We start from the raw sequence: 26,498 nt of genomic DNA, 5'->3' as shown, positions 1-26,498 counted from the left end.
CACGAAGCCTTCTGAGGAAAGGAAGGCGTGTAGGTTAAATTTGCTATGACTATTGCTCCCACAGTCCTAAGAAATGAAAAAAACTTAAAATAAACAAAGGGACTTAAAATATAGTTCAGTTGGCAAAGTATTTGCTGTGCAAGCAGAAGAATCTGAATTTGATGTAGACATCCATAAAGACATACACATAAAAATCTGGGCATGGGAAGGCAAAGAGTAACAGATTCGTCTAGCTTCCTGACAGCCAGTATAGTCTAACGGATAAGACTCAAACACTGTGAGGGACCCCCTTTTGAAAAACAAAGTGGGAGACTCTTTAGGACCAGCCCTAGGGTTTGACCTCAGGCTCTTCCACATGCACATGTACGTGTAACCTTTACACACATGCATACAAAATAAAGTGAGAGACTCTTGAACATTGGGATTTGTCCTGTGTGGACTATTCTAATCTTTTTAATTTCTTTCATTTCAGGTCCTTAATAATTGTGTAGTAGCTGAAGACGAACAGCCCACCTAGGCTTTTCCTACAGCTCATTCACTACACATATAATCCCAGTTTTGTAACTGACTTTAATTTCCCAGCAAGTACTGTTTGATCTTGCTTCTGAATATCTAGCTGGATAAATCAGAAATAAAGTTTCCAGGAATAGGGTCAGCATACTTGTATGTGGGATAAAAATTATCAGTACTGATTTGGCACACTATTAAAAAACAACCCCAACATTTCTATGGTTCATCCAAACAATAGTGTAGTCATCCTTTGTATGTAATCTGTTGTAGATCAGTGCAAATTTTGACAAGACATAGGACCAAGGAATTAAGACAGCTCTATGCTTATTCTCTACCATCTAGGATGAAGCCTTGTCTCTTGGTGTCTCAGGAGTAGAGAAAGCTGGAAATCTGTGACATGATTCTTCCAAACTTTGGATAGGAGCTGCTTTTAACTTCTATTCATAATCCATTGCACACAATCCTCTCCCATCTAACGATAAAGATATGATGAGGAAGAGTAGTGGTACAGACACAAGGTTTGTCAACAGGCACTGTTTGCTACTGTTGGAGTCTGGAAACATTCATGCTTCATACTAGTAGCAACATCAAGGCTTTTTGGCCAACATCCCAGAAAAGAACTTGGAGAAGACAGTAGTAGGAACCAACTCGGATGTAAGCAGTGACTGCTAGACAAAATGGAACTCATTTGATGGTTAATTTTTGGTTTCAGATCTAGAAAATCAACTTTATAAGTTGAGTCAGACATATTGATAGGTGTGAACTAAAGCTAATCCTCAAGTTTTTAATGGATATCCTTTTAATTTTTCCTTTATACAACATTCATTGAAAGCATAAATCATAAAATGTGTACTCATTTCAAAAATTATATATTTTAAACAAGCTAATTCCTAATATAAATTATTTTATAACCCATCCCTTTTCTTTATTGTGGAAAACTGTGGAGGTTCCACATAGTTTAAATCACTTTCACTGTCCTTCTTTGAACTAAAACACACAGAAAATTCAAATCCACAAACTAAATTCTTTGTATAACTTGACAACTCTGTACCACATTTCTGGTGTATTCTTGCTCTGCCTTAAGGAGACTACCTTCTAATAATGATGCTCTGATCAGTAATTCACTATCTCATTTTCTCCATTGATCTAAGGAAACACTTTATCTGCGTTCACACTTGGATACATGTGGGCCAGGTTTAATATCTGATATTCATTATAATTAACATATATCACAACCAAAATTCTCTGAGCATTTTGATTTCACATGATAAACAATTGATGGCAGAAAAAAAGCCAACAAAGAAAATGGTGTTCAAGGAATAATGCATATACAGTATTATTTATTATTCCTGTCAACCATATTTGTAAATATGTTCCTTGGCTCAGAGGTTCAGGAACTTATAAAATCTGCATTGAAATAGTGGTTGTCACCCCATATCTGCATGGTTTCAAATGCGGTACAATCCTAATCCCATGTCTCAAAAGTAAGACAAAATTAAGAGTCTTGCAAATAAAAATTTGTCAGAAAACACATTGCTAATTCTCCCTTTGCACTTCCCAATGTGTTGCTTTCTTTGCAGCTTTCCAGAGCATGTGTCTACCTATGACAGTTGATACATTTTATTAAATAATGTTACTATGCATGACCTCAGCATTTTGAAAGAGTAGTAAAATTAAGAATGGAATTAGTAAATGTACCTATTGTTCTTTATTACATATCAAAATACTATAGTGTGAAAAGCCTTCTGATATTTAAAGAAAAGAGAAATTCAGCTTTGTGATTTTGTGTATTCCAAGAAATTTTCTCTTGGTGAAAGAGGGGGCAGCAAAAACTTTTATTAGTCCTGTATAAGTATAGACATATTGGATTTTTGAATGATTTGTAGCAGCTGACAACATATTTACTGATTTCCTCATTCACAGTACAGAAGCAGGGACAGGTGAAAATGGTGCAAGCACAGAGGAAAGAGCAGTTCTTCCCCTCCCATCACTTAAAATAGAGCAACTTAAGCCAATTACAATGTTCTGATAAAATTTTAATTTGACAACATTGAGATGAACAATAGAACCAGAGGCTCCCTGGCTCAGAACTTGGCACCTATTCAGTTCTCCAGACTTGAATTGAATGGGTTAGGGAGTCAGTCAGTCCTTCTGCCCAGTGTCCACAGGATGGGAATACTGGTCTTTCATAATTGTTACTCCAACTAACAATATGATTTCCCAGCTATTAAATCTGTAAATAATTTAGGTGATAGAGATGGGATGAATTAGAGAACTTTTTATGTATTTTTAGTACTGGATGGGGAATGGTATGGTAGAAAAGTGCCCAGGAGAAGGTTTCAGTTAAGGTAATACAAGTCTAGTTTCTAGAAACATGATTCATAGTGATGGGAAATGAAGGAAGACACAATTAAACCTTGGATGAGATGGGATGCATGCTTAGTTGGAGATGCCCAATAGCCTGCATAGTTAACGCTTTTGTTATATTCAGGGAAAACAAGGGAACATCCAGCTAATCTTAATAGGGTAACCCAGAAGTGGAGTGGAATGCATGGTCATTCACTCTTCAGGAATGTGGAAACTGTTGTCAAAGCCTTTCTGCAGGTATTGTTGTCCAGCTAAGGTCAGATGGCACACAAGCATCATGCTTCAGCAAACATCCTAGTCCCAGCCATCAAGGAGGCAATACCATTCCCTTAGTAGCTTTGAAACTGCTTGAACATGTATCAAGAACACTCAGTCACAGAGGGGTGCATTCACTCCCTGAAGGTTACATTTTCGGACTATTGTCTATGAGTGAAATTAAATGGCTTTTCAATTACTGAGTTACTTCTGTGAGTGTGTAGATATACATTGGCTACTCACTCAACAAGAATCTTGTCAGAGGACCTCAACAGGCAGACATAGCAGTAAATCAAATCTATAGTTACACAAAAGCCAAAATCCCCAGTAAATTGTAACTTTATAGAAGCTGTTTTGCTTCATGATATATTAAAAATAACTTTTTAAACAGTAGTTTATTTTAAAAATGCAGAAGTTATATTGCATTGTAAATCTTATTACAAAGCCAATGAATCAAATATATTCTAGAATTAAAACATATCACTGTATTTACCTATTCTAAACATAAATTTCTATTAACTTACTGAGGAAAATAAATTTTGATGACTTTGTATAAAAATAGTTCATATATAACTTTAAATAAACTGACTTTGATCTTTTCCTCAGATGTATATAATCTATACTATATTAACTACAACTGTTAAAGGGATGTATATACACACACACACACACACAATTACAGTTAAAGCATGCTATTCAAATGAATCAGTTTCTTAGTTAAGTTGTAGGAAGTGTTTCATTCTATGTAAAAATGGGACAAAGCAAGCTCAGTAGTGTAAGGGACACTGTAGCCACGCCTGCTAGGGACCTGCTACAGGTGTGCCTGACCATGCCTTCGAGGGCATGTTCAGGGTGATGTATGAAGCTTTAAGAGTGAGGGGTGCTCACGTGGTGGCCCCTTCTTCCATTTCATCTTCGGCTCGCTGTACTTACTGCTACCCCAGCAGTTGGCTAGGTCACTCTGTAAGTAAGGCTTTTCCCTAATAAATTCCCTTGTATTTCTACCTGACTCCCTATTGGTAATTCCCATAATATAGTAGTACTGAAAAAATTAATGTTTTACTTGATATGAGCTTCAAAATAAATAACCATTGCAAGGATGCATGACTAGAATTAATGATGAGCCAGAACCCAGAGCTGATGGTAAGAAAATAACTACAAGGTCAGGGAGGAGGTTATGGGCAACCTGCCACTACCCAAATTATTTACTCTTTTCTGTATGTTATGAGACTAACAAAGATTCAAAATGAGTGAGAATGTCATTAATGTTTCAATATGTTACTTTTTCATATATGCAAATTCCCAAAAGTATTCTTTTAATTGATTTCATTCATTAATGGTCAATAGTTAGTCAAAATTTTAATCAATTTAATTAATGGTTAATGAATGAATTAGTAAAATTTTGATAAAAACAACATAAAAAGGTCTGACTAACATAATAACCCTAAGGGTATAATAGTTCCTACTGTAGCATAACCAACAGTTCTCTAATTGGACTTACCTATCTGCTCAGCAAGGATGAAATCATGCCTGGTACTGGAAACTCAGCCAACCACGTAGAGCTTGTGAATCCATGGATCGCAGAAGATAACCAACAGACAGAAGCTACAACTGAAAACCACAACCAAGTAAAATTCAAAGCTGTAGAGTCCAGTTGAAGTGGATATATCTACAAAACAACTCTTGTTCCCAAGGTTCTGTAATGATTGTGGAAATGGGGGCAAGAAGACTCTAAGAGCCAGAGGATCAGGAAGTTCACTGTGAGATTGTATTTCCTAGAAATGTCCAAGGCTGTACCTATAGTATCACCAGCACACGACTACCTAAACATGAACTGAACAAGGACAACACCAAAACATAGACAATATGGATTGAGGAAAGATCACATGGTCCCAACCCTACACAAAGAACTATAGGCAACTAAGGAATTCTAAAAGTGGAAGAAATAGGCTTTCCCAAGGAAGAGCACATCAAATGTCTTGTTTGAAAACATGCATGCAAAAAACATTATATGGCTGTACTTATGTATTTAAACTAAACATATATAAATGTGTACACGTACATGATGCATTCATGTGTTCTTACATGCATTTGTGTGTGTTTGTGTCTGAGTGTGAGAGAGAAAGTTAGAACATGTATTAAGGGAAAAGGCACATGAATTTCAAAAAGCACAAAGACAGATATTTAGGAGGGAATAAAGGGAGGAAAGCACACGGGTAAATGATGTGATTATATTATAATATCAAAAATTTAAGAAACAATTTTAAAAAGCAATGTTTTGTACTATAGTTTGAGTGTTACAATGACCATAATGCTGCTCACTGCAAAAACAGTAAAATAATTCATGTAAGAACAAGAACAATAATTTGTACTTCAAATATTCTCCTAGGATTACTATTGCTATAATGACCAAATAGCAAGTTGGGGAGAAAAGAGTTTATTTGATTTGCACTTCCACACCACAGTTCATCATCCAAGGAAGTCAGGACAGGTACTCAAACGGGGCAATAATCTGGAGGCAGGAGCTGAGGCAGAGGCTGAGGAGGAACACTGCTTACTGGCTTTCTCCCTGTGGCTTGCCCAGCCTTTTTTCTCATAGAACCCAGCACTATTAGCCCAGGGGTAGCATCCACAATGAGATGGGCCCTCCCACATCAATTACTAATTAAGAAAATGCCCTACAAGCATGTCTATAGTCCAATATAATGTAGGTACTTTCTTAATTGAGGCTCCCTCTTCTCAGACAACTTTAGCTTGTGTCTAGTTGACATCAAACTAGCCAGTATAAACAATATTTTCTATTTATTATTGGTTCAGATCCAAGTAAAATGAGGTCAATGCATGTTCTGATGCACAGTAAATTCAGTATATTTAGAATATTGTGGAAGAAATAAAAGTATGAAACACCCAACTTTACATCTACAGTAAGATATTTTATTTTACATATTTAAAAACAAACATAAAAAATGGATTTTGTGTAACATCGGTCTTTTCTTCAAGAACTTCCTTTTTTAAAAAAAAACTGTGATGTTCAGTTCAAGTACAAGCCACTGTTAGTTTCTACCATTGCACAAGCCACACTTTAAAGGATATTTTGAAACAATCCTTTTAATTCTCTAAATGTGCCATAAGAATTTCATATTTCTTTGGTGAGATGGTCTCATTAAAGATTTCTGAGTTTTGCTGCTTATTCTGCTTTTAGTAATAGTAAATTTAATAAGTAACTTTTAAAACTATGAAAATTCAAAATGTGAAGCTTAGTCATATTTGGTAAACTGAACTGTACCCTCAAAGAATTTTAGGTAATTTCTTAAAACTAGTTTGTCTTGTCTTGCAGACATGAATGAAGTCTATGTCATAAGATGAACACAGGATTATTTACAGCAGTAAACAGTCTAAGGTGATAAATATGAATAATGTCAAAGTTTAAATTGGCCAAACAGTGTTAATTACCCATCCATAAGTGATTATTAGAATTCAAAAAGAAAATAAAATGGAGAACTCATTCTGCAATAACACTTTGAGAATATAAAATGTAGAATAGTGTAAGAGTGCCTCCAAGTGGCACTCATCAAAATTTCTGCAATAAATTAAATATGAGATCACAAAGCTTTAATGACAGCAAACCAGAAGCATAGTTCCCATGTTTTCCATCAGATTTGCTTATGCTTTTCAAATGGTATTTATGATTTCCATTTATTGTAAATCCATTGACATCATTAAGTACCCACATTAAGCTCCATTAATTCCCAGGATTTTGGATAGTTTTTAATATTGCCTCATAAAATATCTAGCTATCATCTAAAATATCTTTTCATTAAACTTGAGGAGAAAAATCTCTAATTTGCTCATATTTGCTAAATCTTAATTGAAAAGACGAACAAAGGACTCCTCTACCAGTCAAGGAATCTGAGAATCACAGGTTTAAAGTTTCTGCCATTCCAAGAAAACTTAAGTTATAATATGTCCCCAGTGTCTGCTTGGATAGTGGGTAAATTAATAGATTCTACTTCACAGACTTGTGCCCAGACAAACTGGATGAGGCTATCAGTAGATTTTGCTTATCCTTAGAGAATGTGTAGTGCATTTGGGTATCCAGTTTTTCTGTTAAAGAATTATTTAACTCAGCCAAGCAAAAGAAATTTCATGCCCCAAATAACCATGGCACAGGAGCTTACAATACAAATGAGAAACTGAAGTTTGTGTTCCAGGAAGGTAATCTTGCAGTAGAGTTTACTTTCAGAAGAGGTTCATCCATTGAGTGTTGCTGTTGTCATCATTGTGTCTCCTTTTTTTCAATTTACTCAGCTTCCTTTACATGCTTTATTCTTGCTTCTCTCATTTTAGACAGATAATTTCCTTAAGCCATTTTTCTCTTTCCTTCAGAGGAGAGGCCATCTCCATTCTCTCCTAGTACATTTCTATTCTTTCAGGTATTTTGTTTTGTTTTGTTAGTCTTTTTGCTTTTTATCATTTCAGTTTCTTCCCTTCTTGCTTTTTTCCAAACACATTTCTTGAAACTAGATGATATTGATAACAAAACTTAATGTTCAGACTCCAAGGAAATATCATGGACTATTTCAAGTGTATTAAATATAGAGACATTCATGAAGATTGGGAAATAGGTATGTACTCTGTCTTTGTAATTTCAGCTGTTAACTTTTTCAACTCTAGAATGTAATGCTGCAATATCCATGGGATTATTCCTCTAGGGACTGAGTATGCGGTGCTCCTGAAGAATATTCACTCTCGCCTATTTTCAATCAGCCTTTTTCATGTGGAATTTATGCTGTATGGTTTCATTTCTCTTCTGTCTCCATGTGAAAACCAAATTCTGCTTTAACTCCTTGCCAAGATTCTGCTCATCCAACACACTTTAAAGCAATGACCATTTTTAGTGGTGTTTCATTACCTGCCAATCAGAGTCCATGTCAGACTTTCATTAGTGCAGTGTTTACTCTGTCTCTCGGATCATTAATGAATTTTCAAATAAGATCAGGCTGACATTCATTGCTAGGGACTTAGCGAGTATGACATTATTTACCATTACTTGGATCCAAGTCAATCTCCAGATTTTAAACATTATTCTAGGGCACAGAGCAGAACCAATTACTCTGTGAATAAAAGTTGTCACTGAACTTTAATGAAACACATCTACAGTCAGCTATTATCTATACAATGAGATCTTCTTAATACATACAACTGCTAATCCCACTGACTTCTCCCATAATTAACCATTCATATGTTTACTTTTCTCAAGGCAAACCTTCCAGATCTCTTCCTTCATAGTTACTCATCTTGTCAGTAATGGGAAACACTTACCAATCTTCAGAAATACCTCTTTGCCTTTGAAAACAGTAAAAACTTCTTAACTTTTAACATGTACATCGAAAATCCAGTGTTATGTACATGTCAGAATTCAGAGCCTATAACTATAAAATTCAGCTTACATTTTGTCACATTTTAATAACTGAATTCCACAATTAGAAGCAATAAACTAAAAATAAACATATTTTCTGGGACTTATGTTGATTAAATATATGCATAGTTAAAATTTACATTAAAACACACACATTCACACACAAAATCTCACAACCCTACAAATAAAATTGGTTATGTGATAATTTATTGAGTTTAATAATAATTCTTCTGTATCTATAGACTACATTTTAACCATTATATTCTTACATATTATATACTTTTCAACTATTATGTTTTATGCTAGACATAGAGAAAGACAAAAATTTATACTTTGTACTCATATCCCAAATGAAAGTCATTGGGGTAAAACAATGCTAAAGTTAGGCCCATAAAGAATATATATATATATTATATATATATATATATATATATAATATTGAAAATGAGGTTCTTAGAAACTATTGAAAATTTACTAGTTGATTAGTAGCTCATAAAATCCTACATTTTGAATGTAATTTTCACACTCCAACTGGAATGAAAAACACCAAAAAATGGGAAATGCTAGACAAACAAATAAAGCAGTTTTCTCAAAGTAAGCTTTGCTTGAAAAGCCTGAGCTGCATTCTCATAACTGTGTGTCCCATGTGAGTTGCTCAGAACTAGGATATTTGGTCAATTACTGAGAAGAAGACAGTTATGAATTTCTCATATGAATGTTCACTCAACTCTTTTACAGAACTATTGTCCCACAATCAATATAAATGATAGAGCATATGTATGATTGAATGAGTGTGTGAATGAAAAAGAGGACTTACATACAGTTCCAAAGGCTCATGATAAGAAACAGAAACAACAGTCTTCTTTAGATATGGAACATTCCTTTATAGAAAGCTTTTGAGATGATTATCATCATTAATGAAACTTGATGGCAATACAGTTGTTCGAATTTATCTGATTATGCCTCTCATAACTGAAAATATTTTAGGATTAGTTAATGACATAATAAAAGTATGAAGGTATAACAATGTTCCACAAATTAAAATAACAATAGATATTTTTCCAAGTAGTTTATATTCAAATCAATCAAATATATACATATATATTTAATTGATGTCAGAGGCTGGAGAGATGGCTCAGCCATTAAAGGCTAGGCTCACAACCAAAAAATTGATGTCAGTTACTGATATATAAATCTGTCAAACCACATTCCACAAAACTATTTAAAAATAGGAGTGATTTGAATTCTTTTTGACATCAAGGGATGAATCGATAGATAAAATGCCAAAAGTTTTCAGGACATTCATCATTAGTTGTCCTAGTTCACTTTCTGCAACTACGACAAAACACTCACCAGAAACAATTTGGAAAGGAAAGATTTTACTTTACAGATTACAGTCATTCGTAGAGGAAGACCAGTGCAGCAGCTCAGGGCTGGAAGTGGAGGCAAGAACTGAAGCAGAGACAAGGAAAAGCTGCTGCTGACTGGCCTGCTTCCTCTGGCATTCTCAGCTACTTTTCTTATACACCCCAGGCCCACTTGCCTATGGCTAGCACCTTTAGTATTGGAATGGGGTTCCCTAAATTAATTAGCAATTATGGAAACATGCCCCACAGAGGCTAATCAAGTGGAGGAAATATCTCAGCTGAGTTTCCATCTTCCAAGATGACTCTAGTTTGCGTCAAATTAACACAAATTAACAAACACTCTAGTCATACTTTATTTCTGAAAATAATTATGGTCGCCTTAAAGGATAATGTAGTTTTAAATATTCATTATAAAACTTGTCAGTGGAGATATCCAAGACAGATTATTTTATCTTTTCTCCAAAATGAAATAATTGAGCCTTCCTATTGGACAATTTTCACCAAAAAGAATGAGTAAATGGCACAGTAACTCATTGACTGAATACTAGTGAAGCCTTCAAGCATTGTGTGGTTTAAAAGTGTATGGCTTTAAAACAACCACAGTACTTAGAACCTAAAGATATTTCATTGAGTCTCTAGAATTAAGCACAATTGTTATTTAATGTGCACAATACTTATTAAATGCAATTTTTCATATTTGCTTCATAATTTTCTGTGATCCTATGACTGTTCAAGTAGAAATGTTACATCATGAAACAAAGGCTTGTGATAAGTCTGTGTGTCTACCCACTAGAGCTCCAAAAGTGAGTCTTGATTACACAGGGGTCCCTGTGCTCACACTGAAGGAACCAGCTTCCTTTTGGCAGCCATAACAGCCGAACACGTGCTTGCCATAAACCTGCCTTGGTCACGTAGAGGTCAGATGCCTGTCTCGTGACAAGGAACCTTAGTCACTTAGAGGTCAGATGCCTGTCTTGTGACAAGGAACCAATCGGAAGTTAGCTGGTGGCGCTATGCTTTACGACCCTGGGTGTGCTTTACGGACAAGCGCACAGCAATGACGTAGAGAGCATAGCAACCGCCCTGGGAGGGCCTATGAGCCATAACAACCAGTTGACCAATCAACACAGGGCAAGCCCTCCAAGCCTGGAGGCACACCAATCATGAGCCTGTGCGTAAGCCTGTGCGTACCCCTAGACACTCCCCTTACGCTGCCCTATAAGATCTTTGGGGAGACCTTAGGAGCCGTCTTTTTCTAGCCGTCTGCCATGGCGGGTGGGTGAAAGACCCGAGCTAACATGGGGTTAGTTCGTTAAATTACAATAAAGCCTCGTGCAGTTTGCAGCAAGCTCTCGAATCCGCCTGGTGATTGGGGTGACCGCGAACCTGGCCTGAGACCCCGGATACTTGAGTTTTCGGGGGTCTAACATTTTGGGGGCTCGTCCGCGATTTGCGACCACCCTTCACCTGAGTGGATTCGATCTTGGAGGTAAGATGATTCGAGCTCGAAACTTGTATATGTTCAATGTTCTATGTTTCTTGTTTTGTCTCTTGCTGTTTTGTTTGGTGCCATGATTTGTATTTGATCTGCGCAGAATTTGTATTTGTAATTCGGACTTCTGGGGAAGACCCTGAAGTCCTGCCCTGGATGAAAGTCCGAGGGTTGCTTGATTTGATCTGCGCAGAATTTGTAATTTGTATTTGATCTGCGCAGAATTTGTAATTGAACCATAGGGTAAGCAGACTTGCGAGAACCTTGGTTCCACCCTGGATGAAAGTCCAAGGTTTGGTTGTAATTTTGGTTTGGGGCACCATTTCTTTGCCGCGGTTTGTCCTGTCTAATGTTTGTGCTGTCTAATGTGCTGTCATTTGTGTTATGTGTTTCTTAAGCATCTCTTTCTGTCCCACATTGCCCATGCACGTGGCATGCATGGGTCAGGGGTCTTTTCTTGTTGCCCTAAGCACATGGCACGGGAAAGGAGTTCTGCCATGTGTCACGGGTTAGAATGTGTTATGTTGGAGTCCCCCGATGCTGCTTTTCTGAACTCGAACCACTGCTGCAGCCCTTACAGCTGAGCCTGGCCCATGTAGGTGAGTCTTTCCCTATCCCCACTTGCCGGTCCCATGGGTCCCTGCCATTTGCCTAGCTGCCCGGCATTCTTTGTGCTCTACACACATGGTATGCAGGGGGGCCGCAGGAGTCTTTTTCCCACCCCTGTATTGGCCTAGGGTCTGGGGTTACCAGCAGCACCCCTACCCCAGGTCTCTCTGCCTTGAGCACATGGAGCTCGAGCGTATGAACTTATCTGGCCTGATCCGGACATCTAAATGGCCTTAAAGTTATTAAGAACTATAAAAGGGACTTTGACAAAATTTTTATGTTAACTAAAAAATAAAAAAAAATGTAAAAGACTTAAGTAATAAAGAGAAAAAAATTGTCTAAGAATGTCTAAGAAAGTCAGAGAAATAAAATAAAAGGTTAAAGAAAGTTAAAGCAAATGGTAAAAGTTATAGAGGGTTAAAGTAAGTTGTAGAAGGTCAGAGGAAAGTTGTCGAAGGTCAGAGAAAAATGAAAAAAAAATGTAAACTGTGCTATGGTTTCTCATGTCTACAAACAGTAAATTTTAAAAATGGTAATATAAGTTAAAATTTTAACCATATTAAGCTGATTTTGTTTTTAAAAAAAGTCCTGTTTATTTCTCAAGTAAATTATGTATACTTGTTTTAAAATTGTTCTATTTCCTGGTATAAGCTTAAGCATGTTAAGCAAAGCAAGTTACGGCCATTTTGTAACTGGTCACATGACTTGACTGGTCGCCATTTTGCTAAAGTTAAAAAAAAAATACTTAAACCGCCATCTTGACTAAAGATGACCACATGGAAATTAGAGGTACCATCTTAGAAACAAGTTTTTCAATTAAGATTTAAAATGTTAATGCTTCTATATATTACAGAAAGACCTTAAGGAAATTTAAATTTCTTTTAAAACCAGTTTTCAAATGTTTGTTTTTATTAATGTTTGTACTTAAAGAGCTTCAATTTAGAATTATTTTTAAGCAAAGCCTGACAGTGTAAAGTTCTTGTTTTATAAAAGATGCTGATCTATATAAGACGGTACAGTTTGTGTTTTCAGAAGTTAAGTTTAGAATGTTGGTGACACACACCTTTAAGCTCAGGGTGTTGATGGCACACGCCTTTAAGTTTAGGGCGTTGGTGGCATACGCCTTTAATCCCAGCATTCGGGAGTAAGAGGCAGATGGATCTTTATGAGTTCAAGGCCTGCCTGGTCTGGCAGATCGAATTCCAGAACAGGCTCCAAAGTCACAGAAAAACCCTGTCTCAGAAAGAAGTTAAGCTACTGTTTAAGGAATATAAGGTAGCTCTATACAGTTTTAAGTTCAGCTGTATTACAGAAATAAGACTTTACCTAGCCACCTATGTGCTTAATGTGTGCTTAAGGCAAGTAACTAAAACAGACAAACAGACCTCTAATGCTTCAGAGATCTTCAGAATATGGCATTTAAATTGTTATCTTTAAAGTTTATAATGTCAGACAGACTGCCAGATCTGGACAGTGACCCAAAGTCTCCAAAGATTATGAGGCAACCCAGTTCCTGCACCTGGACCAGTGAGCGAGATGCTCAGATGTGAAACCTGCCGCCTGCCAGAACCTGGCCGAGACTGTGGACAAAGCTGCTGGACACTGGAAAATTGATTGCACCCCTTTGCCTAGACAAAACAAGGTCAGTCTTTTCCATGTCCCTCTTCCACAGAGAGAAAAAAACTCTCACAGTATAGGCCTGGCGAAGATTACTGGTCTTTAAGACACCTGCCTCCAGCGGTAATGGAGAAACTTGGGTGTGGCTAACTGTATATAGACTGGCTTCTGTCACTTTTCAGTAGATTCGGATAAAATATACCCTTCTCAGATCTCTGAAATATTACTGGTTGTCAGCTTGACAGCATCAGGCAGTCAGATCCACTATAGACTAGTCAGTATGTTAGCTGATAAAATAGTAACTATCTATTGTTCAGACACAAGCTCAAGGTTTTTAAGTTTATTTTGGTTGTCATCTAAGTACAAACTTAAAGGGCTTTTCATCAGGCCAAAGGCACCTCTGTCCAATCCATACCTGGCTCTCTGGACAGAAGAAAAATGTACATGCTTATAGCCCAAATCTGTAGTTTTTGCTAAATATGTTCCTGCTGTTTAAACAGATATCCAGATATCTGCTTTTTCTACACTGTGGGCTTCAGTAAATAAGTTTTAACCTCTGTTCCTAGTTTAAACATGTCTTAAACAGGTTTCTGCTTCTGGCAGACATCTGAATATCAGTTGCTGACTACAGACTGTTCTAAGACTGCGAGCCCTGGACTTGCTGTGAATGTGAACCAGTTCAGCTGATATGGACACCCCCTGTCTCTGCAACAGTGTCTGCTAACCAGAAGCCCCTGATGGATTCCCCATTGCCTAAATTCCTTTTTGCTTTTGACTAGCATTTCAACCTTCTGGGGTCCCTAACTTCGTCCCAAAGTCAGCAGGAAGCAGTTTAGAAAAGAATTTCGGCGTCCATTTTCCCTGGTTAAAATGCTAAGTCAAAAGGAACTCCCTTGCATGGGGATGACAGTATCTATCACTCCCTGATGGGGATGCTAGAGAGACAGCAATTCCATGATTGGAATTTCCAGAAAAGAAAATGGGGGAATGAAGGAACCGGCTTCCCTTTTGGCAGCCATAATGGTGGAACATGTGCTTCTATGACCTTGACCTAGACACTAGAAAGTCAGATGCCTGTCTCGTGACAAGGAACCAATCAGAAGTTAGCTGGTGGCGCTATGCTTTATGGCTCTGGGTGTGCTTTACGGACAAGCGCACAGCAATGACGTAGAGAGCATAGCAACCACCCTGGGAGGGCCTATGAGCCATAACAACCAGTTGACCAATCAACACAGGGCAAGCCCTCCAAGCCTGGAGGCACACCAATCATGAGCCTGTGCGTAAGCCTGTGCGTACCCCTAGACACTCCCCTTACGCTGCCCTATAAGATCTTTGGGGAGACCTTAGGAGCCGTCTTTTTCTAGCCGTCTGCCATGGCGGGTGGGTGAAAGACCCGAGCTAACATGGGGTTAGTTCGTTAAATTACAATAAAGCCTCGTGCAGTTTGCAGCAAGCTCTCGAATCCGCCTGGTGATTGGGGTGACCGCGAACCTGGCCTGAGACCCCGGATACTTGAGTTTTCGGGGGTCTAACAACACTAGGTCAGATCAGCTGGTTCTGTAGGTTTCTCCAGCTTGGTCTTGACTGCTTTTCTCAACCCCTCTCACTCTCTACTACTAGATTCCAGGAATGTGGCTCAGTGCTTAGCTGTGGGTGCCTGCTTCTGCTTCCATCAGCTACTGGATGAAGGCTGTTCAGGGGGTCCTGGTTTGGTCCTATGTTGGTTCCCCAGCTGAGTTCCCACTTTCTCAGCTCATCTGTTTCTTCAGGTTTTCCCAGAATGATCTTGCCTCCGTTGTTGGTCACTCCTCACTCTCTGAAACTGGATTCCAGGAGTTGGGCTCAGTAATTAGCTGTGGATCTCTGCTTCTGCCTCTATCAGGTATTGGATGAAGGCTCTAGGTGGCCCTTAGGTTATTCATCATTCTCATTATAAGGGAAGGGCATTTAAAGTAGCCTCTCCACTATCTTAGGTTCCTAGTTGGGGTCAGTCTTGTGGTTCTCTGTACAATTCCCTAGTGGCAGATTTCTCTTTAAACTTATAGTGGCTCCCTGTATTGATATGTCTCTTTTCTTGTTCTCCTCTATTCCTCTGCCATTCAATCTTCCTGATCCCTCATGTTCTCCTTCCCCTTCTTCTTCTCCCCTCCTCTATCTCCTACATCCCTCTTCCTCCCCTCATGCTCCAAATTTGTTTAGGGGCTCTTGTCCCTTTCCCCTTAACTGGGGGACTGTATATATCTCTCTTAAGGTCCTCCTTGTTTTCTTGCTTCTCTGGAGGTGTAGATTTTAGGCTGGTAATCTTTTGCTCTATGTCTAATATCCATATATGAACTTATTAACTAACTAAGAGTAAATTAGTTAATAAGTTCAAATTAAGCTATTTCTACTAAAACGAATTTTTTATCCTGAATGCTTTTTTCTTAAATTTGAAAAATGATAGTGTAGACACCTGTGATAAAAGAGTCTATTCATGTTTGATCGCAAATGGTTCTGACGTGGTGAGATAGTATCTACATTGACACATCACTAAGTTTGAAACAGTGTGTTTATAAATGAAATTAATTTTAAAGGGGCTTTTGTAAATGTATTTCTTTATTGATCTGAGTAATAAAAATGCAGAGTCAGATATAGAGGAAAATGCTGAAAGATAAGATAGAAGGAACAAGCCACTGCCACCTTACCTCTAGAGTGTCTCCACAGACGAGAGAGCAAGTTTCTGTTTCTCCCTGCTTATTTCATAAAGGACTCTTCACTGCAAATTCTAGTAGATTTTAAAAAAAAATAAAAGGTTTTTTAAAATATAGTTAAATGTAAGAAATTCAGGAAGCCTCTTAGGGATACAAGTGTAATCACATGGAATAAAAATGAAGAGTTAGAGATACTTATTTTCATAAAATATGATAATGCATCCAGGAAAAGTAAAATGTGGAATATTCTTAGACTAAAATAAAGAGAAAATTACAAATATGGAGAAAAATTCATTTTATACTAAGTAAAATTTTACTTAACATAATCCTTCACTCCAGAGTTCACGGTAATTTTCATGCTCAGAAGAAATGAAAAAGGGAGGGGAGTCAAAGGACCCACTCAAACAACTGAAGAAATGATGGGTGGCGCCATAGTGAAGAGTATTCATACTTAATACAAACATTGATGAGATTGTATGCCAAAGAAAACATGTGGACATTCTTCATAAGTCATTATCTTGAAGAAAATCTTTCAGGTCATTTTAGGTCATGTTCTGTACATTTTAATAACTACTATATGTGCTATTATCCTTTCGCTTCTTATGAAATTGTTTTGTTATAGTCATTAGTTTATATATTATTCTTACACTACTATGTCTCAGGCCAATATATGTGTCTTTGCAACACACAGGCTTACAGTGAGGTCTATGTAACTCTAATGTTTAAAAACACTAAAATTACTCTTGTAAGATTTTATCTCTAAGTTGCACAATAGAAATAAAGATCATTTGCATAATAAATTTAGAGCTGTATTTCAAATAAATGATTTCAAAAACAACTACACATTCTATTTCCTAAAATTCAATGGCTATCCAAACCACCAGTTAAGTAAATATGATGTCCTTTGAAATATTTCGTAAGTATCATATGTAGTAATAAATATTTCCTCAGTAGGAAATAGGATCTCAGGACCCTTTTTAGACTTAGTAGAAGAGAAGGTTGCTGCATAACTGGCAAGTTCTTTTCTTTCTGTTCATGAGATTACAATGGGAAGAAGTAAAACTTTTACAAAGTACCCTACTTCAATAAAATAATAAAGAAACATAAATAAATATATTAAATCTGAATGCTTTTTGTTTCAGTTTATTTTTATTGTAGTGATTCAGCCTCAAGCTTTCTCAGTGACTGCCTGTGACTGAACAAGAACAAAAGAATATTTTACCTGTTAACACTGAGTAAGAATATTATTTTAAAATTTACTCATCTCCATTCATGAAAACAGTATTATCAAGAGATAATTTTTAAAATCAAATGATACTTTTCTAAGAAGCAATAAATAAAAATTACAAACAGAAGCTTAGTAATTGCTGCTTTAATTTTTCTTTTAAAATTTATTATTAATACAGAAAGAGTAAAGAGGTTGAGACCCACATAGGCTTTGGCTCAGTTAACAGAACCATGATGGCCATGTGTTTCGTGGGTCAGGCCTCATTGCTCTTCATCTCCAGAGATGTCATTAGCTTTAAAATGTCACAAAATCATTAACTTCTCCACACTGCAATTTATGCCTTCCTGAATTGGGCTATATACAGAGAAGCTGCAGTTCTTTTCTGAATCCTATGTGTCATGATTCTGACATGTGAAATGTATCGATAGAATAATAGATCAAGAATGCTAGGCTAAAACACCAGCTCTGACTCAAGTCACCAAAGGCATAGTAAAGAAACCTAAAACATAGCAACCTCTCTGTCATAATTCATCTAAGTTTGCTGCTGGCCTAAGAGTGTTAATGTACCTGCATGAATCCCTACTCTAAAACCAGAGAGTAAATGAGGCAGTTGGAGGAAGGAGATCAATGACATTCCTGCATCCCTACATGCACATCAATTGTAGAACAATTAAGTAAAACCTAAAACCAGGAAGTTTCAAAATTGAAACACTCTCCAGTGTACTCTTCCATCACTAATCATTGTTGTACATTACTCTGCAGGATGTACTCGTGATTGAGCACAGCCTCCCTGACAACTTAATGAAGAAAAGACAGAGCACTATAGTCTCGTAGAGAGTAAAGTTAGTCTCCTATTTATCAACAAATGCATTAAGAATGTGCCATCATTAAATAATACATCAATAATTGTATGAAATGAAAAGGAAAAAGAGCTAAATGGATTCTCCTGCATTAAGAAGCTGCTGGTAGTCTGAGCTTCCATATTCATATAAAGATAGCCTAGAACGTACGGTCTGATTGCACAGTGATATTAAGAGGAGTGGTTCTTTAGTTCTTAAACAAACAGAAACAACTTTGAAATGGATAAAGAATTTACTTGACTCAAAAACACTTTAAGTACCAACACATTTAATGAGTAACATGCACTTAAAATTCTATTTACTTGCGGTGTACCTGGCTGTGGGTTGGTGTGCATTCATGTTAGTATGGCCTCACCTGTATGTACATGAACATGCGTCTTCCCTGGAGTATATGTGGAGGTTAGAATATGGGGTCAAACTCAGGAAAGCAAGCTTGTCCATAAGTGCCTTTACCCACTGGCCCACAACTTTCATTTGGCTTGCTGATATGTGCAAATCGAAGTGATAACTGATATGAATATCACACAATGTTGATATTGTTGTCTAAGAAACAGAAAATGGTTAAACTTAAAACCAAAATTATGTATTTACAATATAGTTTCTTTAATGCCTTGTGGCAAAAAGGGAGAATTTCTTTAATATACTTTCATTGGCAAGTAATTTTCTAATAGTTATTTGTAAGGCCATTACATGAAATAAGAAATGAGGGTTACTTTACCTCAACTTGTCTGTATTACCATCTTTTCATAAGCATTATATCAATTAGATTTTGTTTTGTTCTACAATTATTTAACATGATTTACAAAATAACAACTGGGCCAATTATCCATAATAAACTATGAAAATAAATGTGATGTAGGACATTCGCACATTATTCTGACAAAAATATGTCTTCATTCAGCAGATAACAGTCTGAATTTTGAATTTTGACCAAGTTTTGAGGATTAGTGGTGCTCCATGGAGATCTCTAGGAGCTAGCCACATTATGGGGTCGGTACCATAACAAGAGCAAAGGATCAGTATTCTGCAGTGTCTCCTGCTGATAGACAAGCAGGTTGGATGCTGAAGTGCTTGATATATCCTACATCATGGTATTTTCCTTCATAAAGGCCTTTTCATTATGTGCCTCCAACAAAAGTCAACAATTATCAGAATAAATTATACTGTTTATGACGTTACTTACTAAAAAATGAAGTAATTCTATTTTCATAAAAAAAACAGAATCTTTTTTTCAAAGTCACTGTTTTGGTAAATTTTATGCTAATTCTACAAATAAAATAGATACTGAAAACATTTTGGAATTTTTCTTTCCTAGTACATTCCAGAACCATAGGCAGAAAATCTGTTCATTCTGATTTTTAGCATTATAATGCCATCCCAATGCATTATACTGGCAAAACTTGGACTTGGTTGACTGCAATATCCTTACCAGCTTGTGTTTAATTTTAAGAGAGAAAGGCTCCCCCTCCTGTGTTCTTTTGTTTTCTTGTTTGTGCAGAGATAAGGTGAATTAATTTGAAGTAAAAACGGGGGAAAATGGTGTGTCAGGTAGGAACAATTTGTTCTGGTCTACCTTGAGCCAACAAGAGAAGTTCATCTTGACACTTTGAGCTCAATGCTTTGAAGCTGATGTCCCAGTGAAAGGAGACGTACCCCCATCCAGAGCCTTGGTACACTTGCATTAACAAGCAATCTGTTTAAAAATCTGACTTGCTTCTCATGTCACTCTTTTTTTCTACAAATAAGGTATGACCAGCAATGAGATTGTAATTTAGTATTCATAACTACAATATTAAAGTACAAATATTATCTTGCTTAGAACTCAGAGAAAATTCTTAATATGTGTAGTCAAAGGAAAATAATATAAACACTTGGATAGCTTGAAATAAAAATCACAGACTTTACAAAGGCAAGATTACTGGTTTGTTGTAGTTTTCTAAATCATCACTGATATCTTTCACGTTCATCTTTTGTGTATGTCCAGGAAACAATATTTAATTCAGAGTTAATTGAATGTTACATGAAGATGAATACACTATTGGAATAGATTACAGAGAAAAATAAAAAACAAGTGCAGGGATGTTTCTTTTGTATCATTGTCATAGATAATTATCTCCCCAAGGAACAGAAAGAAATCCAATGTTAGGAATAAATTTGTAACAAAATTTAAAAGAAAAATATGTTGAAATTTATCCAAATAGTCATTATTTAACATTAAACAAGATGAAACATTGATGATATATTTTATATTTCCTTATCATTCTTTCTAAATTTAAGATATGTATTATAACAGTATATCCCAATTTTTACTAATCATATTTCAAAATTTCAGTGCCTAATATGCCCAATGAAAGCTGTATTTAACAGTTCTTATATTAACAGGGTTCTGTACCAAAATGTCAGGAATGCCAATGTGTATGTCTATTTAAACCTTATCAAATGAATAGGCTTATACTTAAAAAGAGTACTGTAGTTACTAGAAAACATTTTATATTTATTTTATTAGTTCTTTAAAGGTTTTTACAACGTTTTGATTATATTCATTTGTCTTCACTTGACTCTGCCCAGTTCCACAACTTTCTTTTCTTCCCATTTAAAATTTTACTTTTTTCCTCATAGCAAATATGTGGTGTCTAAATATTATTGAATGTATGGCCTTCTAGTGGGCAATGGTGGGCTTTTCAGGAGCTACATTTTTTTCAAGAAAATTTGTCCTTCCTTTCCTGACAGCTAAGTATTGCCAATAGTTCCTTAGTAAGAAGTGGAAATTCATATTCAATTCCTCTCTCCATGCTAGAATTTGATAAGGTGTAGACATACACAAGGCTTGTACATGTTGTAACTTCAGCTATGACTTTTGTGTTGAAGCCACCCTGCTGTTTCTGGCTCTTACACTTTGTCTCCCTTTGTTTTCTATAGTGAACCCTGAGATTTTAGAGCAAAAGGTGCAGTAAATATGTTCCCATTAGGTTTGGGAATTCTTGGTCTCCTGTTCTCCACACATTGACCTGTTACAAGTACTGTCATCTACTGCAAAGAGAAGCTTCTAGATGAAGGCTAAAAGATGCATCAGGAGTTGGCTTAATGTACTGTCCATTTAGCAAATTAAGAATAGGAAGTTCTTTTTTAAAGTCTGCGATCTGTTTTGCCCAATGATCATTCCAGATATGAATTTCATCTTGTGAAACAGGAATTAAATCCCATCAGAAAGTGATTGGTTACGCACAAAGCATTCATGCCATTACTACAACAATGGTCATGTCTTGCCAGGCAAGTTGTTATTGAACAATATGTGGCTGAATTAGAAGTAAGACTAATGATTAGTTTCTTTTATTTTTTTAGTTTTAATTACTCATATTTACATATCCATCCCTCCATTCCCTCCCCTCCCATTCTTCCATGTTCCCTACCCAACCCACCCACCCCAAACTTCTCCCCAGGGATAGTGAGGCCCTCTACCAAGGATCTTCAAAGCCTGTCATATTGTTGGAGGAGCTAAACCTTCCTTGCTGTATCTGAGCTGCAATAGTATCCCTCTATAGGAAATGGGCTCCCAAGTCCATTTGTGCTCTAGGAACCCATAGACTGTCTTGGACTCCTAGCTGATACCCACACTCAGAGGGTTTGGTTTGATCCAATGCTGTTTCTCCTGCTTTGTGACTAGAGTCTCCATTCTATCAGTAGGTCAGGTCCACTGTTTCTGCAGTTTATCCTTTGTTAACATACATTATACCTTCCAGTATTATAAAAGCCAGCCAGTAGGGAATGAAGCTTCCTGGTGATATCAAGTTTAGTTTTCCATGTTCCATTATCAAGTGTGTGATATCTTCAGCAACAGAGTCTTAACATCGAGTTCTTGGGGGTAATCTAAAGAAATGGTAATAGAGTAGTGTTTGGGGGTCTATGAGATCTTATTGGCAACAGCTCCAAAAGAAGTAACTTATTCCTGTCTTCATTTTTTCTATTTGTCACCCTCTTGTCTCGTAAGGACATTGCTGTCTTGCTATAGGATAACTTGTCACCTTGAGGTCTTGTTATGTTTTGACTTTTATGAATATGTGTAAATATATTTTAAGAAACTTCTACAGCTACAGATTTCTATATGGCTAGCTTAAACAGTCATTGGTCTTCTTTATCTCTGATGTTCTCTTCTACCCTCTCACCTAACCAACAACAAATTATTATTTCCTGTTCCATAATTCACTTTTGACCCTTTATACCAAGGCATCGTGTCTCCCCTCTCTTGAAAGATCATTCACATGGCTGCTTAGCAATTTACGAACTTTTGTGGGTATTCCAAATTAAATATATGTATGTAAAGATCCAAATCCAATATGCACAGGTGAGAAAAAAAATGGATATTTGTCTTTCCAGGTCTTGGTTTCTAACATAGGATGAGTGTTTCCAGCTCAATTCAGTTACCTTTGAAGTTCACAATTTAAATATTCTTAATATCTAAGTAGTACTGCAGTGTGTAAATAAAATTTATTTTACTGTCTATTCAGAAATTGGGGGATGTGTAGGCCTTTTCCACTTCCTTGTTACTTGAATGAACAAGTATCTCTGTAGTAGAATATTCTGTCTTTTGTGTGTACTTCCAGATCAAGTGCTGGATCTATTGCCTGTTTTTCTAGTCTCCTTCACACTAATTTTTAGACATCCATATTTCATCTTTAAAAATGCTGGACTACTTTATCCAGTGCCCATCATTCACTACATACCTGATTTATAATTATCTACAGTTTATATTTGATAGTCAAATTTTTATTGTTTATTATTTTGGAAATTGTACATAGTGATTAAATCATGGTGATTCTTTTTCCATGATTTGCTTCTTGAGCATCTTTGTCTTCTTAAGGATTGTTTTCTTTAGTAGAAATTACCCTTCAGTGTTGTGTCAAAATTTCTTACCAGATAAGATCATGCATCAGGAATGGAAACTCATTAAGACACAGGATATTAGGAGGGAAGTAAAAGAACAAGATGTTCTATGGAGAAGTGAAACATTCCATTCTCCTTAAACTCAGTAGTAAACACCTTTAGCTTCAGGGAATCCCTGAAACTAACCAGATTCTGCTAGACTACCCTGCTTCCTCAAGCTTGTGTAAACTGAAGAACTGTAGGGAAATACTCCCAGACACACCAATCTTTCTAGAAAAGGATCTGACAAGCCAAACCATGTGGAAGAAACATAGACCAGCAGAACTGCCTGATCAAATACCCAGATAGGACACTCCCCAGCAGGTTGGTCAGTAATATCCAGGTTTCCAGTTGTTACCCATGCTGGGATAACCTTTTTGTGATTCATCACTCTGAGTCATTTATGGTCCTATAAGTAACCCTTCACCCTTATTTCTATAACTAATCCAACTAAAACTTATTTTGGTTTGCTATCAGTTCCCTCTCTCTTTGGTCAGTACAGTTGTTCATATTTTCCCAGAAATAGTGCCATATAGTATTAACTAATTCTCTTACAGTTGACTTAAGAACACTAGATTTTTAAATTCATTTTTATTTAAATTAAAAACAATCTTATGTTATATACCAATCCCAGTTTCTTCTCCCTCTCATCCTCAAATTCCCCACACCAACTCCCCTATCCCTGCCCCCTCCACTCTACAGGGAGGGTGAGGTCTCCCACAGGGTATCATCAAAGTCTATCACATCATTTGGGATAGAACCTAGGCCATCCCCCATGTATCTAGGATGGAAGAATATCCCTCCATAGGGAATGGGCTCCCAAAGCCCATTTGTGCACTAGTAATAAATACTGGTTGCACTGCCAGAGACCCCATAGACTGGCCAGGCCCCCCAGCTGACACCTACTTTAAGGTGGTCTGAATCTGTCTTATGTTGGTTCCCCAGCTATCGCCTTGGGGTCCTTGAGCTCCCACTTGCTCAGGGCAGCTGTTTCTGTGGGATTCACCAGCATGGTCTTCATGCCTTTGCTCATGGCTTCTCCCTCTCTACAACTGGATTCAAGGAGTTCATCTAAGTGCTTAGTTGTGAATCTCTGCTTTTAATTCCATCAGTTACTGGATGAAGGCTCGATGATGTCATCAAGCTCATTTCAGAAGGTCATTTAAGGTAGCCTCTCCACTACTGCTTAGATTCTTAGTTGGGGAAATCCTTGTGTATCCCTGGAGATTTCCTAGTGCCATATTTCTTGTTAAGCCCATAATGGCTTCCTCTATTAAGGTATCTCTTTCCTTGCTCTCCTCTGTTCTTTCCCCAAGTAGACATTTCCCTATCCCTCATGTTTCTCTTCCCCTTTCCCTTCTGACCTCCTCTTTTCCTACCTGCATCCTCTCCCCTGTGCTCTCAATTCACTTAGAAGAACTTGTTCCTTTCCACTTCACAGGGGTCCATGTATGTCTCTCTTAGTGTTCTCCTTGTTTCTTAGCTTTTATAGGATTGTGAATTGTAGGCTGATTATCCTTTGCTCTATGTCTAATATACTCTTATGAGTGAGTACATACTGTGTTTGTTTGTTGTGACTGGGTTACTTCACTCAGTATTGTTTCTTCTAGTTCCATCCACAAGAGACAATGGCAGCCTACAGAATGGGAAAAGATCTTCACCAATACCACATCTGACAGAGAGCTGGTTTCCAAGATATATAAAGAGCTCAAGAAGCTAGCCACCAAAACACCAAATAATCCAGTTAAAAATGGGGTACAGATCTAAATAGAGAATTCTCAATAGAGGAATATCAAATGGCTGAAAGGCCAGTAAGAAATTTTTCAACATCCTTAGCCATCAGAGAAATGAAAATCAAAACAACTCTGAGATACCATCCTATATATGTCAGAATGGCTAAAATCAAAAACACCAATAACAGTTAATGCTGGAGAGGATGTGGAGAAAGGGGAATATTCTTCCACTGCTGTTGCTATTGAAAACTCATGCAGCTACTTTGGAAATCATTATGGAGATTCCACAGGAAAATTGGGAATCAATCTACCACAAGATCCAGCAATTCTACTCTTAGGCATATACCAAAAAGATACACGTTCATACAATAAGGATATCTGTTCAACTATGTTCATAGCAGCATTACTGTAATAGCCAGAACCTGGAAGCAACTGGATGCCCCTCAACTGAAGAATGCATAAAGAAATTGTGGTACATTTACATAATGGAGAGTTATTCAGCCAAAACAAAGTACAGCAATGACATCTTGAAACTTGATTATTTTATTCTGTGACAAAAATCGCTACATTTTTTTCTTAAATTTGCAATTCTTCTCAGGTTTTAAAGTTAGGATACTTGTCATACATTTATTTTACTAATTTAAAGTCATTATTTCATATGGGTTGCTATTTAGTGAGGATGGTAATATTTTGTTACTATTTTACTGAATGAGTAGATAATTTCTCTAAGATTACTTCTGTATTTTCATCTAAGTCTTTTGTGTTTCAGTGTTGTGTGTTTGCAAGGAGTTTTTTCTATTCTCCAAATCACAGTGTGTGTTTCTGTATTGGTTATATTATGTGTTGTGATTTTTCCCCATGAAATTTTCTTAGACTAGCTATAGAAAGAGTTTTATTAAACTAGCTATAGTAACACCTCCTAAACTTCTTGGTTTTTCTCAGCTGTTCTTAGTTTTCTACAACTTCATTGCTTTGTATTAAATTTCAGATGAATTAACTTGACTGACTTTCCTAAAAGTAAAGTATGCTCTTTTCTACCAAAGGCAGTGTCAGAGTCTGAACACATTCTTTTAAGTTTAGACCATCAAGTTCTATTACCTAATAAGTAAATTTTCAATATTCTCTTCCTGATATTTCTTACATCGACAGGGCTACATTCCTCGGGAGGCTTTATACCTGAAAAATCCCCTGTCATTTCTGGAGGGAATGTGAATTCCTTGGCCCATGGCCCCTTCTTCCATTTTCTAAGCTCATCACTCCAAATTGAGTTTCTGTCTTTACACTGACTTTTCCTGGCTTTAAGCCCATTGCCTAATAAAATGACTTTTATAATTATTTATCAACAATCAAAATAAATCTCTAAGATATGGACGGAATTGGGTGATTAGATGTCAGAAATTGAAGCCTCAATCCAATGTGATTCTATTTGTG

The 26,498-nt window shown here is 36.7% G+C and overlaps 2 long non-coding RNA genes across 3 annotated transcripts in view; one reads left to right on the top strand and one right to left on the bottom strand.

The window, feature by feature from the left end:
- Nucleotides 1-4,737, bottom strand: part of LOC118239048 — a 34,994-nt gene extending 30,257 nt beyond the window's left edge. The window contains exon 1 of the long non-coding RNA XR_004770449.1: nt 4,634-4,737. This is a non-coding gene — a long non-coding RNA (uncharacterized LOC118239048). The remainder of the gene's footprint in view (nt 1-4,633) is intronic.
- A 6,591-nt stretch (nt 4,738-11,328) lies between these two features.
- LOC118239079 lies at nt 11,329-14,286 on the top strand. 2 transcript variants are annotated; one of them, XR_004770555.1, is made up of 3 exons: nt 11,329-12,009; nt 13,459-13,661; nt 14,240-14,286. It is a non-coding gene; the product is annotated as an uncharacterized LOC118239079 (long non-coding RNA). The 2 variants fall into 2 exon arrangements; XR_004770554.1 differs by having other exon boundaries at nt 14,223-14,269.
- The last annotated feature ends 12,212 nt before the right edge of the window (nt 14,287-26,498 follow it).

Source organism: Cricetulus griseus, chromosome 6 (assembly GCF_003668045.3).
Source record: "Cricetulus griseus strain 17A/GY chromosome 6, alternate assembly CriGri-PICRH-1.0, whole genome shotgun sequence".
Classification (NCBI taxonomy): domain Eukaryota; kingdom Metazoa; phylum Chordata; class Mammalia; order Rodentia; family Cricetidae; genus Cricetulus; species Cricetulus griseus.
The sequence above is the reverse complement of the archived record's forward strand: the minus strand, read 5'-3'. Positions and strand labels throughout refer to the sequence as shown.